The sequence below is a fragment of the Pseudophryne corroboree genome, chromosome 2, assembly GCF_028390025.1.
Source record: "Pseudophryne corroboree isolate aPseCor3 chromosome 2, aPseCor3.hap2, whole genome shotgun sequence".
NCBI classification, from domain to species: Eukaryota; Metazoa; Chordata; class Amphibia; order Anura; family Myobatrachidae; genus Pseudophryne; species Pseudophryne corroboree.
In genome coordinates this window covers 573,231,916-573,249,177 of record NC_086445.1, presented here as the reverse complement: position 1 = coordinate 573,249,177, position 17,262 = coordinate 573,231,916, and the positions used below count along the sequence as shown (strand labels likewise).

The window sequence follows — 17,262 nt, the reverse complement described above, 5'->3', positions numbered from 1 at the left end:
CTGTGTAGTCTTCCCTTATAAAAGGGGGCTGGCTCAGAGGGAGAGTGCCAGTGCTTCAAGTTACTTTCTTGAGAGAGGTGCTCTAGCTCTGTGCTCCCAGGTTGCTCCTGGTGCCTTGGTCCTGGTTGCTATCATCTGTCCGTTACCTTTTGCTGCTGCAGTCCTGTTGCTTAAGCTCGTCACCACTCGTGGAAGCGATCACGGGGTCCCAGGTTGTAGAGGAGCTTCGGGTGCTAAACGGTGGTTCCCGTGGATGTCTTCGAAGCCCAAGCCACAGTCTTCATTTCTTTGAAGTCAGAGTTCTTCAGCCTCGTCTTTCAATCACGAACCACAGCCTCCATTTCTTCAAAGTCAAAGTTCTTCAGCCTCGTCTTTCAGTCACCGACCACAGTCTTTCAGCTCTTGAAAACCAGCATTCTTCAGCCTCGTCTTCCAATCACAAACCAAAGTCTTTCAGTTCTTCAAAACCAGTGTACTTCAGCCTCGTCTTCCAATCACAAACCACAGTTTTCAGTTCTTCAAAACCAGAGTTCTTCTCATTCTTCAATTCATTAACCATAGACTTCAGTTCTTTATTCAGTGTCTTTCAATCCCTCAAGTATCAGTGTACAGTTTGTTACTCATTAAAACTACAGTTATCCTCCTACAGAGTCCTCCTTTTCTTATGCCCTCCTGCCAACTTTAACACTTATTAGGCCTCCACCCCATGAGGAAGAATTACATTCAGCCACTTTGTCTACTTCCTTCACAGGCAGCTGTCCCTTCAGCCAAAGCTTGGTTTTCGGAACCCCAACTTACGCCGAGTGTGACACTGCATCAGCCTCTCTCCCAACCCACACACACTGGGGAGAGAGGCAGCGGGTACCAGTCCCCTCTCCTTGCAGGATGAAATGAAAGGGAGCAATCGTGGCCACCCTCCCACACTCCTGTCCACCGTGCCACCCGCTGCCATCTGCTGTCCGGTGCTGCACGCTGCCCATCGGTTCAGATACCGCCCCCATCCCCGCAGTGTGTGCCTGCTACGCGGCCGCACCTATTTGTTTTTTCTCTTTTAAACTGACCTGTCTGGCGACGCCCTTTCTCATTACCGGGTCCCAGCAAAGCTGTGCACATATATGTATATGACTAGTTTTGGGGTACACTATCTGTAAAATCACCTTTGCACTACACCAGCATAGGAAAACCACATGAGAAGACACTAGACTAGAGGGTATATGCATTTGGGGTACAATAGCAAAATCACATTTGAAAAACACCAGCATAGGAAAACCATATGAGAAGACAGTTTTTGCATATTTGCACCACAAAATAAAGGTGGACTGTAGCAGTATATACGGTGTGTCAATACTGCATAATAAAACACTGGTGTTTAGTGTGAGTGCAAACAGATCAGAGTCTGTAGGGGCTAAAAAAACATCCTCTCTAGGCATCAACAAACATTGGTGGACAGTGTGCATTGTTGAAAAGCAATTATACATACCAGAGGCTGTATAATCCTGGCTTGATTCCGAGATAGAATCAGTGCTGTGCTGTGTGCGCTCCTCTCCTGCCATCAGCGGAGCTGCAAAATGGTGGGTGGGAGTATCCAGGGAAATGCCACTCAAATGACGCTGATCGAATGTTCCAGGATACAATGCATCGTATGTACATAAAATATGGTATGATGGTTGTCATTCCGAGTTGTTCGCTCGTTGCCGATTTTCGCTATATTGCGATTAGTCGCTTACTGCGCATGCGCAAGGTTCGCAGAGCACATGCGCTTAGTTATTTTACACAAAAGTTAGGTATTTTACTCACGGCATAACGAGGATTTTTCATCGTTCTGGTGATCGTACTGTGATTGACAGGAAGTGGGTGTTTCTGGGCGGAAACTGGCCGTTTTCTGGGCGTGTGCGAAAAAACGCTGGCGTTTCTGGGAAAAACGCGGGAGTGTCTGAAGAAACGGGGGAGTGTCTGGGCGAACGCTGGGTGTGTTTGTGACGTCAAACCAGGAACGAAACTGACTGAACTGATCGCAATGGCTGAGTAAGTCTGGAGCTACTCAGACACTGCTAAGAATTTTCTATTCGCAATTCTGCTAATCTTTCGTTTGCAATTCTGCTAAGCTAAGATACACTCCCAGAGGGTGGCGGCTTAGCGTGTGCAATGCTGCTAAAAGCAGCTAGCGAGCGAACAACTCGGAATGAGGGCCGATGTGCATACGATTACGACTGATAATATGGACGGCATGTATGATCTGAGGATGCGACATTCCACCCACGGAAACGTGCATCACATCGTAATCGTACCCAAGTAATGCACGATGTGCACAAGATGCATCATGACGCGTCAAAATCGTACATTCGACCTAGTGTGTAGCCAGCATAAATTTAGACCAGTTGAAATCTTTACAAACTATGTTTAATGGTTAGAAACACTGCATGAACATTTGTGAACTGAATGACGAATCTAATTGCAATTATTACCAATTATTACATTATTTGTATAAGGCAAATTATACCTACAAAGTTATTAACTACACTATGCGTTCTGGGCACTAGCAAATGCCCTCCAAAGTCAAGAGCCAACTTCCATTGCTTCTTACAAAGTTGAATCCCTCAAAAGACATCACAATAGGAGGAAATAAAAACATGTTCAGTCTAAGGGGTCAATTATCCGCTAGTTGTAGTGGCGTAAAAACACCAGCACTGGCAGCTGGACTCACTCCTTTTGAGGCCCAATCTTGCCTCACACTCACATTTTTTTGTACGCAGCCCTATAGGCTTTGATTATGCGAACAAAAAGGCGGAAGTTAGGAGCTACTGTAAGTGTGGCTAATTGAAGTGACCCCTAAGGGGTTATTACAATAGTAAAGCTGAGGAAAGATGCAGTGTACGTAAGTAATTCAGTTATGATTTTCTGCTGGTTTAATCAAACTGTAATGAAATATCTGTTTCACATTTATTCCCATTGGAAAACATTTCACATATGTTAGGGTAGTATTACAATGCCTATTTTCAGTTGACCCTCACAGAGATGCACAGTATGCTGTCAGAATACCGCTTGTCGGGATCCCGGCTGTCATGATACCGACACTGGAATCCCTACTGGGGCATCATACCGCCACCGGTATACTTGCGAGATAGGTGATTCCACCTCTATGGGTGTCCACGATACCCATAGAGGGAGAATAGAGCCTGTAGCGAGCCACCGAGCCAGCAAGGGGCTTTGTAGCGCTCGCCCCCATGCCGGCATTCCACTGCTCGGGATGCCGATGTCGGTATACTGACCTTCGGCATCCCGTGCAGCAGGATACCATACTGATCCCGCAACCATAATATGTAGAATTGTCTGCACAACAGGCGCTCGGGGTTATTGCACCTGTCCCACTGTGATATTGTTGTATTTTTTTTATAAAATGTTTACAAATATGAGATTAGGTAATGACCCTTAGGGGGTCACTTCAATTAACCGCAAGGCTGTATGCTGCACTTATGGTAGTTCTGAACTCACACCTTTTTATTTGCATCATCATAGGGCTGCATACAAAAAATGTGAGTGCAGGGTGAGATCGGGCCTCAAAGGTTGCAGATGCATACTGCACAACAAACATTTTGTGATAGTAGACCAATAAGGAAACTTGACAAAGTTTCTAACCAAATCCTGAAACCTTAAAAAAATATATTTTATGGAGGAAATATTATTTAATGAATACATATGCTGCAAAATGTATGTGTAATTAGATTCATAGACCAATATTAAGCTGCCATTATAATATGATTGTTAATAAGGCCAATAAAATGTATCTATGGTATGGGAAACAATATATTATGACACTGTACATATTGCCCACATCATAAGATATTGTTTCCTCCTTCATAAATACGTTTTTATGGCACTAATAGCAATCATTTAATATTGATAACTTGTGATAAAGCTAAATATTTATCTTATTTAAAACCCTTTAAGAGGCCTAAGAACACTGTACGCTATTGACGTATGGAGTACCGTAAGGGTACGCACGTTGCGTAGTAATCGCTTAGCCGAGGTCGAGACGCTCAAGCGTCACGTTCGCTCACGGCCAAGAGATCACAGGCAGGCACACTATTGGCTGCCGACTAACGTAATGATTTGCTATAGCGATGCGAACGCTCGAGACCACAAGGAGATCACCAGCGTCGCAGACGCTCACAATGTTAAACCTTTGTAACTATACCATAAAACAGTGTATTATGCAGTAAACCTTGGTGCAGAGATTGAGTGTAGATGCAACACCGTGTAACCTTATTAACTTAAAAGCTGTTCGAGCGTCACCGACACTCTGAGAATACTTAACACTATAAGAAATACACAAATACCGTGCTTAGGGTCTAACGCCTAATATGAATGTTATACTTGAAAAAGAATAATACAATTACAAGTCACACACTACAATATAACATAGACTAACTAACCAGATAACTACACAGTAAATACAATACAATACAATTACGTTTTAAGGGAAAATGAAAGAAAAAGGAGAAGAGAGAGAGAGAGAGAGATATGGCCCATAATAACAAGAAAGACAATATGATTGCGGAGAAAACTTACGCACAAGGGGAACGATCGCATGCGCCTCTGGACATCCAGCTCCCGATTTTCAGCAATGAGAACCGTTGAAGAGTGAGCTGGATGTGATCGGCTTGTCTATTTATGCCCCACACACAATACAATTCAATGGTCCCTACAATCTCATTGTTCATTGGACACAGGAATTCCTCCTCGCATCATAACAAAAGGTCATAGGTTGATTCATACAGGTGGGCTGTGACGATTTCCAACTGCTCAGGTGGGTGGGGAACTGGGTTTCCCGCCGCATGAATAAGTAAGTGCAAATAATAGTAAATGGACATAAACTTCTTATGTCCATAACTATTCGCACGAGCGATTAATCCGCTTCAAACCAACACCGGAATATTGCTAATTAAATACTCTTCCGATGGATACTAAACACCACAGTATTACTCCTGTCTGACCCTTCATATCAAACAAAGAGGGATTTCTCTGTCCATGAACATGCTGCATTAACCAAACTTTCAGAATCTATCAAAGGGACCATGATCTACAAAATACATTATATAGTGGAAATATGTAACGAAAGAGTCGCCCGCTAGACGCATACAATCTCTACCGTAAATGCGCATACCGTGCGCCTGCGGGTGCCCGCAACAGCGAGTATGCGCACGCACGGGAGAGCGCACGCATGCGCAGCAGGGACACATATGAGGTGCAAATATGGCAGTGTGCATCGTGATATTTTTCTGACTTTGACAGTCCACCCTTTGGCAGTCGACAATAACTGCCACTTCCTAAAACATTTCAAAACGAGAAAAATATATGTCAGGGGTTAATACATTTCCATGGTTGGGTAGGGGAGGAGAGGAGAAGGTAGGAAAAGGGTATGACCTAGTGAGATAGCAGAAGCATGTGTGTATGAATCCGTGTTTGGGGGTCATGTATCATCGTGCCGTACGTGTTTTAAATCAAGCTTCGAGGCATTGCGAAGTATACATTTGAATTCCTTCTTATCCCGTGGAACGGGTCTGTGGATGGGCTGTCAAACTTTACCGAGCTCTTTTCGGCTGTGGTTGTAACAAATGGGGAGCACATTTTAGTTGATGATACATGAATGGGGGAATATGTGATTGCTGATATCTGTGCCTGTATTCCCTATCGACTATGTGTGTAATTACCCGAAGGTTGTAGAGATGAAGATAAGAAACAATTATGGTAAATGCAGTGGTATTCTATGTCAGGTAAATGAACATTTGTCGGTTGAAGTCTTGTTCGGTGTCTGTTGAATGCAGTCTTCTTTGTGCTTTTGCCAAAAGGCGTGTGGGCAAAAAGCTTTGTCAATGTCCATAGATTTACAAAAGTGTTGGGCTAGCGTAATTTTAAAATTTCTAGGGAAACTGGGGATCTATGGCAAAGTTCATCAAATATCTGTGTATAAGGTTGTCAAAACTTCTTCTTTAATCCATCAGTTGTCTGTATACAGGATCATCAAATTCCTCGTCCAAGTGGGTCTTTTTACCTTGGAGAAAACGGAAAAACAGGTGAAAGAAACGGACCGTAGAAATCGCATTTTCATCACATCATTGTTTCTACATTTGGGTCATAAATCAAATCCATTGGAATTACAATTTCCTCACTCCTTAAACTCATCACCCTAGTACCTCGTTTGCACTTCATTAAAGCCTGACCGCATCTAAATATCAAGCCAATCGTTATGACAACACCTAAGATACATAGGAGAAACTTCCCAACATCCATTATGACTCCTTGAGCCCATTCTCCTAAACCAGAGAACCAATTTCGCGGGTTCAACCATGACACCCAACCAGTCAGCTCATTACCTACAGCAGCAAGAGTGAGATTGTGTCTCCTGCGAAATTCCCACTTCAGTTGGAGAATATCGTCCATCTTTTGGTCTATGACCTCGACCGGGTCCTCGGTGCTATTTGTAATATATGTGCAACATTTCACGCCGTACTGTGTTGCCAGTGTGACACAATATCCGCCTGTCACTACTGTGAGGTAATTAAGAACCATTCTATGCTGTACCAGTTCTGTTTTATAAGCTTGAAGTTCTCTTCCAGTATACCTAAACGTGTCATCATACATTTCAGTGATATTATCTAACAAATTTGCAAGCGCAGAGATGTATCTATAGTTCATCACTCCTCGAGCGGTGCGGATGAAATCTAGCGCACGTAGAACCTGAATCCCGGTGGATTCATGGATCAGATCAGAGGCCGGATGCTCTGTCCTTTCTGTCAGTTGCCTTTTAACTACGTGCTCGTAATGGGTGTGAGTATAAGGAGCTTGGGCACCACGGTGTATGTCTTTCATTTTGTCATGTGATACAGTCATTACTTCAGGCAGTACTTTTCCAATATAACACAATCCTTCAGAGTTTGGGGCAAGCCACTTATACGCCTTCCTCCCGCATATGAAATATGCATCATCGGGGAGAACATATGGGACGGAGTAAGACATAACCATATTACACATCCTCCATGTGAAATCTCCTACCCCTAATTCTCCCATTTGTTTAGTACACGTATCAGTTTGTACGATATGTGCGCAGTATCCTGGTGATACCTCTCCAACTCTCGTAATCCTACCTCCTAGGGTATACCTATATCGGAAAGATTTTTCTCTACTGGCTATGTGGCGTATAAGCTCTGTATCTGTAGGCATTCTATCTGCTCTATATGAAAAGGTCATGGTTTGGTTGCTCCATGACACTTCCCAACTTCCCGGCTTTCGGGGATTGGTAATGTTAAAACATATTAGGGATCTATCCACATGATATTGGTGGAGCTTCAAACTAGGAGGACTGGAGATATTAAACCTCCTGTCCACCGGTCTCCCACCCTTTAGCTCAAGTACCTCCCCTACCGTTAAAGGAAATGGTACTAGTCCTGATTTGCTATGACCTTGAGGTACTTGAGAGCATACCCAACAATCTGTTTGATTTAACACACACTACCCACTAAGGAGTGATAGTCACTCAATGGATGCCGGTCCATGTGGATATTAAAACTGGATTGGCATTTCTTAATGCACCCATCCTCAACTACGTTGTCACAGAGCCTACAGATACAGTTTTCTTCAGCTAACAATCCAAAAAAAAAAATGTTTACAAATAACATGGCTGTTAGATTGTTTCCGGTACTCGCCTTTGTTCGGTGCTTGTGTTGCTATTGGAAATTTACACCTCCGTCTCAGTCATCAGAAACCCATTCTGGATCCTTTCTCGACCTCACTGGTACTCTCACCGAAACAGACTGCTCTGGTCAACATCAGGGTCAACATGAAAACACGGATCACAGTCTCTTGAGGCGAGTCCATCTTACAGGAGGAGAAAAGGAGAAATTTGTAATGGGGGTACAGGAAAACCAGTTTCAGGGGGAGAGAAACTTGTTACGATAATTAAGTTCTCTAGTCTTTGTCGTTCTTCCTGTTCTGTCGTCATCTCAAAGGTGCTGTCTCTCAGTCTTCCAACCGAACATTCCGGTGATGCAATATTCCTTCCAAACCAGCGATCTCTCTGTAAGGAGCAAAAATCTTGCATTACCATTTGTCTAACTGATGTGTGACATACCATCTTTAAAACATGAAAACATGAGAAAGAAGAGAGAAAACAAAAAAAACAAAAGAGAGAGAGAACAATTCATATATGTATATATCACATAAATCAACAGAGAACAACAACAGGAAAAAAAAACATTTTTCAAACATTTTAAAACATTGTCAGATCATCAGGCTGTCATATCTACATGTCCAATGGTTTCCTTGCGCAGTCCCTCCCACCAGCACCTCCATACTCCACCCTCTGTATCTGGCCAGAATACATTGATGCGTATAGGTCATGCTGGGGTTTGGTAGACTTCTGCAAAGACCAAGTAGATATGCAATGTTTGAGTCCTATCAATAATCGTCAGAGATGGGGAGAGAGAGAGAAAAAAAAACATTTTTCACAAATACATTTACAACGTTTCACCTTGTCATTCCTGTGTCTTCAGTGAATGACCTCCCAATTTATTAACCGTTACCTCAGGCTTACCATCAGTCCTAATGATCACCTTTCCTGACTACATATCATGGGTGTGGCCCAAAATTCTTCCTAAAAGATCCCTGATTATAATTGTGTGTGTTATAATTTTGCTCATTTCTTGGTCTAGGGGGTCTGACTTTATGTGGGTTATTACAGTTGCTGGCATAATGCCCTTCTCTTCTACAATGATAACAAATCCTTGGCTTTCTCCATGTGCTAGGGGCCTGGGGTTCCGGTCGACTTGATGCCTCCTCTAGTGCTTGGATGCTCAGTACCATAAACCGCTCTCCCTGTGCTTCCCTGGTTCTTTGGATATTTTGGTCATGCTCGATAGCGGACTCTCTTAATGCAGCCACCGAGATACCTCTCCAATGAGGTATAGAGGTTTGTACCCTAATTTTTAGTGTGTCTTTTAAGCTGTCCATTAATACAGACACAGCTACCTCTCTGTGGTGTACGTTAGTTTCAATGTCATCTATACCAGTGTACCTAGCCATATCCTGCAGAGCCCGGTGAAAATACTCTGATGCGGATTCACCTTCTTTTTGTTTTATTGTAAAGATTTTATTCCACTTTACTACTGTAGGAAAATATACTCCTAACTGTAGATTGATTCTTTTTACATTATCTTGGTTATACTTGTCTGTTAGTGGTACTTCCTCATCTAGCTTACAATCAGCGATAAATTTCAATGAATCAACATCGGGGGGTAAACATGCCCTCAAAACTGTCCTCCAATCTTTGTTATTTGGCTCTGCAGTGTTTCCTAGCACTCTAATGTATTTTTGACAAGCAACTAAGTCTTTCCTGGGATCAGGAAATTCAGACAGAATTGTTCTTAATTCTGTTCGGGAAAAGGGGCAGTACATGGCGATGTTCCTGACAGGAGTGACTCCTGAAGAGTCAGTTTTCCCATTTGGTACTGCAATTACCTTGACAGGATTAAGTCCAGTAACGTCATTCTGAATTGATTCCACGATATGAGGTACATTTGTTTGTGCGTGATGTATAATACCATACGTACCTGTGGACACGACCTCACCTGACCCTCCGTTAGGGGGTTTGATTACAGTCTTTACCGATTTGGTCGCGTCCACCTGGATGTCTTGTGTGATGGCTGCTGGAAAAGGCTCCGACATTGTGCTGGGCTCACTTTCTTGTTGGTGTTCCTGAGGAAAGTTTAACAAGGGGTGCGACTTGCATGGGTTAATAGTTGTACATTTAACACTTTCATTTTTATAAACCTTATTACGTTTGTTACATTCATTCTTAATATAGTTACTAAGTGCACTTTTATCGCACCCCATCGTGCCTTTCTCCGCAACCATAATCCTCTCCATTGCCATGTCTCTCCTCTCAGGATGAAAGTTAGGTATGTAAGTTACATTTCTTTGCATGTCACTTTCCTGTAGCCATATCTGTAAACAATCATTATGTTTAACTCGTTGTTTCCAGGATTTTATGAGACAGATCCTTCGCCTTAAATTATGCAATACCTCTAAGTCAAAACTACCTATCCCGGGAAATGGTGCCTTATCCCCCGCAGTCATTCGTGTCCATTCATCACAAAAGGTCTCAGTGTGGGGACCATACCTCCTCCACATTACTAACCGAGCAGACCCTCGGGGTCTGCAAGCCTCTGCAGTCTGAACCCTGACTGCTGAACGTCCCTGTGTTGTGCACTTGGCTTCCATTGTGGACCTTTTTAACACAGAAAAACTTCCTAAAATGCACCAAACACAGAAGTCTACGGTGGAAATCCTTAAAGCTCTTCCACTGAACTCCTTCTGCTCCGAGTACAACGAATCCGCCCCTTTTAGCAGACACGTGTAACCGTTACAGGCCCTATCTCTAGAGATTTTCCTGAGAGACCAGTGAAAATTCCCTTCTTTACACAAATCACGCTTGCATGTGCTCCCTACAACACGTATGAGGGCAAGATTTACGCATGGATATACTACCTCATATCACGTTGCGTTATTGGTCACACATACAACCGTGCGGTCCAATCGTACCACTTATAGACACTTGTTGCCCATAAATGGTAGGATCATTGGAGTCTCCCTACTGTGCTCCAAAACAGCCAGAGCGTAATACAACGAAAACTTTATCACACTCTGTTGCACGTTTTCACTTAGACCGTGCTCATCACGTTCCACCAAAGATCACCCAGATCACTCAGTTCACAAAGCGGGATTCAATACACTCATACCGTTTTCAACCCACTATCATTCTTATAGTTTTCTGATCAGAAAAATCATTTCCCGTAGTCTGATAGCTGTCCCCAGAGGCATTACAGTAAAGTAAGGTATTTAAACTAAGTTTTGGAAAAACTGAAATCAATTTGTGCTATTATCACGTGGCTATGCTATACCGCCCCCACTAAAACAATGCTATTGTGCGATTTGAGTTTCGGTGGGCGTACCCAGACGCTCCGTTGCGTAATATACGCTGCGTGCGTCGGCCTTTGTGTTGCGTTCGCGAGTCTCAGCCTTTTGTTAGAGACACGTGTACGCTGGCCATACAAAAATACAATTAGCACGTTTATCAATGTAGATGATCTTTAACTGTAATCATCTACCAAGCACCACACAGGTCTTTCCTTGTATCTCAGGCGAAGCTGTGCGTGTGTTTTACAAATTACCCCTTAATGTATCGTTTTTACTCTTTAACTACCAATAGCAACAAATCTTTCTCAGCACGTTTATCAATTATACAATGGCAAACAGGAGAGTGATATGAATATACACGAAAAAGAAATGCAGCTATATGCGTGTGTATACAAAACAGAAATAAACAGTTTTAAAAGACACTAGTGTGTTGTTCTTACCTCCGGTTCCCGGATTCCTTCAGCACCCTTTACTAAGCGAAGCAGACGCTTATCCCGTCAGCACTGCGAAGAATATGATCTCCCGCCCTTTGCTGATGGATAATGTCTGCTGAAATTACCTAGCAGAGATATGTGAAGGACTGGACAAGCAGCCAATTGATAAAGCTAAATATTTATCTTATTTAAAACCCTTTAAGAGGCCTAAGAACACTGTACGCTATTGACGTATGGAGTACCGTAAGGGTACGCACGTTGCGTAGTAATCGCTTAGCCGAGGTCGAGACGCTCAAGCGTCACGTTCGCTCACGGCCAAGAGATCACAGGCAGGCACACTATTGGCTGCCGACTAACGTAATGATTTGCTATAGCGATGCGAACGCTCGAGACCACAAGGAGATCACCAGCGGCGCAGACGCTCACAATGTTAAACCTTTGTAACTATACCATAAAACAGTGTATTATGCAGTAAACCTTGGTGCAGAGATTGAGTGTAGATGCAACACCGTGTAACCTTATTAATTTAAAAGCTGTTCGAGCGTCACCGACACTCTGAGAATACTTAACACTATAAGAAATACACAAATACCGTGCTTAGGGTCTAACGCCTAATATGAATGTTATACTTGAAAAAGAATAATACAATTACAAGTCACACACTACAATATAACATAGACTAACTAACCAGATAACTACACAGTAAATACAATACAATACAATTACGTTTTAAGGGAAAATGAAAGAAAAAGGAGAAGAGAGAGAGAGAGAGATATGGCCCATAATAACAAGAAAGACAATATGATTGCGGAGAAAACTTACGCACAAGGGGAACGATCGCATGCGCCTCTGGACATCCAGCTCCCGATTTTCAGCAATGAGAACCGTTGAAGAGTGAGCTGGATGTGATCGGCTTGTCTATTTATGCCCCACACACAATACAATTCAATGGTCCCTACAATCTCATTGTTCATTGGACACAGGAATTCCTCCTCGCATCATAACAAAAGGTCATAGGTTGATTCATACAGGTGGGCTGTGACGATTTCCAACTGCTCAGGTGGGTGGGGAACTGGGTTTCCCGCCGCATGAATAAGTAAGTGCAAATAATAGTAAATGGACATAAACTTCTTATGTCCATAACTATTCGCACGAGCGATTAATCCGCTTCAAACCAACACCGGAATATTGCTAATTAAATACTCTTCCGATGGATACTAAACACCACAGTATTACTCCTGTCTGACCCTTCGTATCAAACAAAGAGGGATTTCTCTGTCCATGAACATGCTGCATTAACCAAACTTTCAGAATCTATCAAAGGGACCATGATCTACAAAATACATTATATAGTGGAAATATGTAACGAAAGAGTCGCCCGCTAGACGCATACAATCTCTACCGTAAATGCGCATACCGTGCGCCTGCGGGTGCCCGCAACAGCGAGTATGCGCACGCACGGGAGAGCGCACGCATGCGCAGCAGGGACACATATGAGGTGCAAATATGGCGGTGTGCATCGTGATATTTTTCTGACTTTGACACTTGATATACAGGTTTACCTTTAATTCCATCTCCTTCCTCTGAGATGTCTACTCCTTTGGGAAAAAAATAGATGCAATACAATCTACCTTGAATACTGTTCTTTCTCATTTGGAATCCCATATTAAACGACTGCTAGAGGTAGACAATGAGTCAGTACTACCAAGACAATATATTGTCCTTGCAAAATACTGTTGAATCCCAATCTCAGAAAATCATGTTTTTAACCTTCAAAATTGATGTTCTTGATAATAGGGATATATGTAATAACCTCAGATTTATTGGAATACCTGAGTCCATTGGAGGTTCTGACCTCATTGACCTTCTTGGTGTTGACATTATTCACTTTCTCAAGGACCCTACCGTCTCTGGAACAGTGTCAGTCAAGAGGGCACATCGCATAGGTCCCGGCTCTCATTTTACACAGTCCCGCCCACGCCCTGTTATTTCAAGTTTCTATGTTTTCGTAACAAGAAAAATATACTAATGGCTTGCTATAAATGACGTACTCTTGAAGTAAGCAATTTTAAAATCCTCTAAGCTTCTGTTGGTTTTAGGGGTGCCTTCTCCTTGTTTTCTAAGATACTTTAAACACCTTATTAGAGTGGTTATTACAATACTGGTATAACTCATTGGCAGAAATATTTTCCTGACCTCAGCAAATTGAATTTTTTTAAATTGCTCCTATATTCTATAGCGATCCAGTCTCTAGGTTGACCACTATTGGTCGACATGGTCTCTAGGTCGACAGTAACTAGGTCGACAGGTCAAAAGATCGACATGAGTTTTTCACAATTTTTTTCCTTTTTTGACCTTTTCATACTTAACGATCCACGCGGACTACAATTGGAAATAGCAACTTGCCCGAACCGCGAGCCATGCGAGGGGACACGGTGCACTAATTGGGGTTCCCGGTCACTGTACGGAGAAAACGACTCCAAAAAAAACATAAAAACTCATGTCAACCTACAGACCCTGTCGACCTAGTTACTGTCAAACAATAGTGGTCAACCTAGTTACTGTCGACCTTGTATACCACACCCATTCTATATGAGTTTCCTCAATAACCTATACAGAAATGTTTCATTTTTATTTTTTTACAGAGGCTATTGATCCCCCTCCTGTTGTCATCTAATCGGGCTCTCTCCCTCATCGACTTGCCTGAAATGTGCTAGACCTGTTGCTTCTCTATCATTGCTTTTGGTACTGTACCCCTTTTAAAACATTTTGGCTTCAAGTTAGCAATTTGCTGTTTCAGAGTTGGCATTTTACCATTGACCCCCGAATGGGGTATCTTTGGTATACTGACAACCAATTAAAAAATGTCACTAGGTTGCCCCAAACTGCTTCTGATACTCACAACCATGGCGAGGAAATGTATACTTCAGTAGTGGATACATCCTTCAGCTTCTTCTATGCATATGTGTAAGGATAAACTCTTTAATGTTTTTAAAATGAACATGATGAAGACATCCCTACATAATAAACACTGTCAGGAATTTTTTTTTCTCTAACTGGGAATTATTTATTGATGCTTTGAACAGCAAGATAAAACAACAAATTCATAATTGTTTTAATGCAACGTTGTGGTTTGAAACTAGAATGTTTCTGTGTGATCCGCCTGTTCAACTTGGTAGAACTAATGCTTCATGTTCGCAGGAGTGCTGGGCTGGAAGCGATCTGTCTTTCTTTTTCTTCCTATTCCTCCTTTTTCTTCTTTCCCTCAATTCTCTTTTTGCTTTCTTCTTTTTCTTCCCTTTCACTCTCCTTTTATTTTCCTTGTAATATTTCAGTATAGCTTACTTAAGCATAAGTTGATTTGTACAATTTGTCATGGACCAGGGACTCGCCTCCGGTGATGGTGTCCAAGGGCTCTTTGTCAGATGGCTAGCGCTGCGGCGGCGGAAGTCTGTGAGGGCCGCTGGTGTGCTGCAGCTGAGAGGGAGCTGGAGACTGTGTGGCCTGCTGCCACTGGAGCACTGTGCAGGGAGGCTTCCTGTGTTAGAGCTACTTCTCTGATGTGTCTGCAGTACTGGGGGCCGCCATGTTGGAGACCAATTCATAGTATGCCAATGGGATTTGATCTCTGGTCTCTTCCAGCCAATCACAGGCTGAGCTCTCTGGTAAAAGGGGGCAGTCCGGTTTCAAACCTTGCCAGTGCTTTATGTTTCTGTCCCAGTACAGATGTCTTAGCTCTGTGCTCCCACAGGTCCACCTGTGTGCCTTTCCAGTGTCCCTTGGATTTTCAGCTTCATGAAATTGTCACCTCAGCAGAGATTGTTGCACAACTGTCAGTGGTTACTCCGGCCCCGCGGGTCACCGCCTGCCACTTAGGACAGTGTCTCCTGGAGTCCTATCCGTAGAGGATTTCCCAGCAGTCCTGCAGTGCTCTTCAGCCACGTCAAATAATCATCCATTCTGCAAAACTCCTTCAGTGTTCTTCAGCCACATTTAATAACATCCATTCTGCAAAATTCCTTCAGTGTTCTTCAATTGCGTTAAACATACATCCATTGTACAAACTCTTTCAAGAGTTCTTTAGCCACATCAATAATCATTCATTATACAAACTCTTCCAATTAACTCTGCTCCACAAATACTCTGCATTCAGGTCTTCCAGAATTCTTCATATTTGTTCTTCAAATATTTTCTCTTATATGTCTTTTCTTAAATAAAAGTATATGAGAAGAAATTACATTCGTCCTTCTCAGTTTCTCCTTGCAGAAGAATCTACTACATCTTTTAGCACTCACTCAACAGATTCACAAACTCCGCAGTTTGTGACACAATTTCTATATTACTATTGGTTGTATTATTTTTAACATTTTTATGTGATGGCTGTAATACTGATACCATACCTCCCAACATCATTGGAGGAGGATGCAGGACCTTTGTGCGGCGAAGCCGTGCCAGATTTTGAAAGGGGGTGTGGTTTCACTGGAGTGCTGCAATCGCGAGCCACGTCCCGTTTTCGTCACTGAGGGTGCATGCCAATCGCTCTGTGAGCTGCTGGTATGCCCCCTCTTCCTCTGTCTCCAGTGAATAAATGCTGTGCACATGCACACATCGTCTATTCACCGCTGCTCTGTTAATTGGCAGGGAGCCTCCCAACTGCCCCCCCACCGCAGGACACTGGGGCCCATGGGTGGGACAGCGGGACAGTTGGGAGGTATGCTGCCACTCATTACTCACTATAATTGTTTTTACATATTTATGTAACCAATATTATTTATTATCAGTTTCTTATATATTTAATATGTTGAAAAGCCTTCATAAAAACATATTGAATACATTTTTTTTTTAATTTGATTGCATAAGTTGTTACCAGTAATAGTACTTAGTGTTTAGATCCCCGCACAGGGTCCCCCGGCCTTTGCCAAATGTAACAGGTACATATAACGCCCAAGCTACATATAACCTGACCATCTGCACTTCACTGCACATGTATTACTAGCAGGGGAAATCTGCAGAAAATGCAATCTCCTCTGCATGTCAATCAGGCAGAGGCAGTTGCAGGGTGCGGTGGCGGCAACACTCCATTTCCAGGGTGGAGACGGAGCATTGCAGGGGCGGAGGCAGCCAAACAGGGGGTGGTGCGAACGGCAGGAGGCATCCTCAATTTCTGCTTGTTGAAGGAGGGGGGGGAGGGCGGCGGTCAGCATACTGGGCGGCCTTGCCCTGTGATGAGCGGCCCCCAGCATGCTAACAAAAGGATTGCAAATTCTGCTAATTAGCAGAATTTGCAATCCTTACTGAATTAGCCCCATATTTATTAATTAGTGGCTTCTAGACCTTTTACTTAAAATTCCATATGGCCACTAATGGCTAAAAATATACTAGATATTGAAACCAATTTATTAATTATAGTCACAGGTGGCTATATAAGTTATCTGAAGGTGTATTTCGCCTTTCAATAATACAAAATGGACTGTATTATTTTGTACCAGCAAATACCTATTCAGGGCGGGATGTCCTAAAGGAAAAATGCAGTAAAAATCCTTGTTTTCGGGGTGTTTTCGCCACATTTTCATATGTACTAACCTTGGGACCCCGGGTTTCCGAAGCTTTTGCTGGCATTACCCTATAGAAGCTTATTGGCATCTTTTCACAATCTTCCTGAGCGGGATCCGATATGGATCCCTCCCAGTATAACCAATAGAAGCCTATGGGTGTCTCCCTGTGACATTCCCCAGTGTCACTTGTGACTCACGCATGTGCTGTTCCGATGGCTGCGCATGCACAGATGGACTCCCGGGTCATAAACCAAGAAGGCGCCAAATTGCAGAGGACAGCTTTTACGGGGGGCTTAAATCTA

The 17,262-nt window shown here is 43.0% G+C and overlaps 1 protein-coding gene across 1 annotated transcript in view; it reads left to right on the top strand.

Annotated features, from left to right (window-relative positions):
- LOC135036294 (zinc finger protein 706-like) overlaps positions 1 to 14,395 on the top strand; it is a 125,918-nt gene extending 111,523 nt beyond the window's left edge. Inside the window, exon 4 of the mRNA XM_063954425.1 lies at positions 14,051 to 14,395. The gene's annotated coding sequence lies outside the window, so the exon portion shown is untranslated. The remainder of the gene's footprint in view (positions 1 to 14,050) is intronic.
- The last annotated feature ends 2,867 nt before the right edge of the window (positions 14,396 to 17,262 follow it).